This window comes from Podarcis muralis, chromosome 1 (genome assembly GCF_964188315.1).
Source record: "Podarcis muralis chromosome 1, rPodMur119.hap1.1, whole genome shotgun sequence".
Taxonomy (NCBI): Eukaryota; Metazoa; Chordata; class Lepidosauria; order Squamata; family Lacertidae; genus Podarcis; species Podarcis muralis.
Window position 1 is genome coordinate 57274977 of NC_135655.1, and position 3405 is coordinate 57278381.

The window sequence follows — 3405 nt, forward strand, 5'->3', positions numbered from 1 at the left end:
TCAGGGCTCTCTGACGCAGAGGAATGATCACACTGACAACTAGGTCACATCACCTCCCAGCCTCCTGCTGGGAACAGCACCGGCCCGACACAGCTTTGCCATTTTAGTCTAATTAATCAGAGCACTCTCTCATCTCCAGCCAAGGTTTGTGAGAGTTACCTGGGCTAATGGCCCAGCTCCTACCCCTCTGAGATCACTCAGTTGCAGGTGGTGCTCTGAGCCGTGGGAATGACCCCTGGTAGGCAATGTCAAAAGTCTGCCTGCCAAGCCTTTTAAATGAATTGACAGTTCTCAAGTGTGGAGGACTCAAGCTTTGGCCTTGAAAGGTTTTTCAGCTGGAATGGTATCATCTTAATACATCACAGTTCCCCCTGCTGGTTGATCTTGGCAAAACAAAGGCAGGAAGAGTTGGAGATCTTGAAGATGATTAAAACGTGCAAAAATTGCAGAAGTATCTATTTTGCTGTGTGTTCACATGTGAAAGGTTACGCTGCATACAGCTGAGGAAGTGTTTCAAATGGATCAGAGATGCTGCAACCTCAGAGTCAGAACCATTCAGTATTAAAGCACTGCTGAGAAGTAGAGAGGCGTTTTTATGGGAAGGTTTAACCTCCTACGCTTGTCCACTCAGCTGTAGGTCATTCTTAATTCAATGAGGCTTCCTTGCAGGTAAAGTAACATAGGACTGCGCTCTAAATATTGAAAAGGGACAGAAATGGGAAGTGCAGCAATGTTGCAGTGCCAGAATGGAAATCATAACATTGCACGATTGCACAGATAGCTTGAAATACACACACCCAATTCTCTACAAAAATGGAAACATCAAGGAACTTAAAATATAATTAAATATAAAAGGATTAACTATGGAAACTAGGTAAGCACACGTAATTCAAATTTAAGATCCATGTTGCAATAAATGAGGTGCTCTTACCAACTGATTTCATCACTAGGTTGTTTCTGAAATGCAAATAGCTTTGCTCATTTAATTAACATGTTGCAGCACAATACGAGGCAGCGGTGGAAGCACAGGACAGCCAGCAGCAATTTTTTTGGGGGGAAAAGATTTTTAAACTCCTACTGTATCTTCTTTCTTCACCTGCCCTTTATTTTAGCCAACACATATTCTCTTATACAGCTGTTCTCAGAGCTACAATACTAATTACCTTACCATCCACCGAGTTCCTTTTCTTCCTCATTTTATATAAAGTTAACAGCCAGGATTTCAATTAGAGTTCACTGCCCCCAAACAGTGATACGCACAAGGAGAGGCCTCCCGTTACTCTGGTTTAATGGGCAGTAAGCTACACAGTCCATAAAACAGGAACATCTGTGTACATTAATCCCAACAGTCGGCACTGGCGAAAGGATGCATTTGGAAGCAATTTAAAACTCCTGCTACCTCTGGCTTCAATTGTGTTAAAGGCGAGCCTCAGCCACTCACAACACCAGCACATCGGCCTCAACTCCATTCACTAGCACAAAAGATCCATCGGACACGTACCTTATATACTGGGTTGATCCATCGGTCCAGCGGAAGAGTGGTGTTCGTGTCCTTTTTGAAATCCCATCAGGATGAGTCTCAGTAGGACAGAAATGCTTATTTTGGCCAGGCAGGGCCCTCCACGTAACTGCTGCAGCAAAGGGCAAGGCTGGCCAGCTGGAACCCTGAACACAAGAGCGTTTCTGTCGGGTGATGGAGACCATTGCGACATTTTGTTGAATGTTCCATTTGCTTCCTCTTAATAGTGAACTCAAACGTCTGAAAGCAAAAATCAAGTACCAAAAAATAATAATGCTGTGTTTTCTCTAAATGCAGAGGCCACTCCCTAGATATGCAAATATATGTATATTTGTATATCTGTGTCTCTGTGTGTGTATTAACAGAGAGTATTTTTAAAAAATCAAAAATGGCCCCAAAGGAGCCAGCGAGCTTTCAGACTCTCAAAAATTGTGTGTCTGTTGAGCTGAGAGAGAGAGAGAAAAAGGATCTAAACTCTGGTTATAAAGTAGCTGTGATATGAACCTAAGAAGATGAAGAGCCCTGATGGATCAGAGGTCCACCTAGTCCTGCTCGTTCTTCTCAGTGACCAACCAGATGCATATGGGGGACCTGAGCACAACAGCATCTTCTCCACTTGTGATTCCTAGCAACTGTTTTTCAGAGGCATACTACCTCCAGTACTCGTGGCAGCACATAGCCATCGTAGCCCATGAGGGAGGTATCCCACAAAATGCTCCTGCTAGTGCAAGGATGTTTGGCTGCACAATGGGATTTCCCCTTCCTCTATTCTCCCTGTACCCCCCTAAATCTGGTAGGGGGTCACCCCCCCAACCTCAGGGGCAGATTTAGGGGGGAGGCATGTGGGGGTGAGGAGGGATAAGCAAGAGAGAAGTTCTATTGTGCAAGCCAAAGCACTTCATTGGATACCTGAATCCTACCTAGTGACCTAAATTTCGCTTCCAGGACCACACAACCACATTTCCCTGTATTGTTGGATCCAATGTGCACCATGACCACAAACTCTTCCCCAGCACTACCTACCAAGCTATCCAGGCAATAGGTAACATCTGCAACCTTTGCATCAGGCAGGCAATTCATCCTGCCGTCCGTATGCCCATCACACCCCCGGCTATGTCCCTACTGATCGAATCGCCCACTACCATGATCTTCCTAACCACCAGAGAAGTATACACACACACACACATTAATACATTTCTCCATACACAGCACCCTGAAAGGTGTGTGGAGCCGGAAGACATTTCTATGCCTGCAGCTGCTGGGAAAATATATCATTGGAAACGTTTACCAGCTCTATGTCCCAGGGTGGCCATTTCTAGTTGTTATAGCACAGGCCCCACATCCAGCAGATGCCTTAATTCTGCATTCACAGTACAGGTCTGGGAAAAAGGAAGCCTTAACATTTTTCCGCTTTTAAAGTTGCTTCTCAACTCCCAAGGTTTTAAAAGGAAGCTTGGGGAGAGGAAGAAGAAAAACCCACTACAAACCCCCAGCTACTCCAAACCCACAGGCAAAAAAGCCACAAAACTGAAAGAAACCTTTCTTTTAAAAGTCTCACACTGTAAGCTGATTTTATGATTAGGTGGGCCTGTGGGTTTGGGAACATCTGGCCAGTGTGTTATGTGTGTGTTGCATGCAACCTTGCCTAATCCTCGACAAACCTGTTGTTCACTGTTGTCAAGCCAGACCTCAAACCCCTGAATGCTTTGGGCCAAGGGAAAGTGGTTCAATCCAAGCTGAAGCGAGTTGGAAAATATGCTTTCAACATGTAGAGAAACAAGAGGTGCTGCTCCTGCGGCATCGGCCAACAAAAACACAGACCCTGGGATCCTCAAACTGCATTCCCCCTGACCTGGCAGAAAGGAAGGTACAAAGATCAAGCCAGC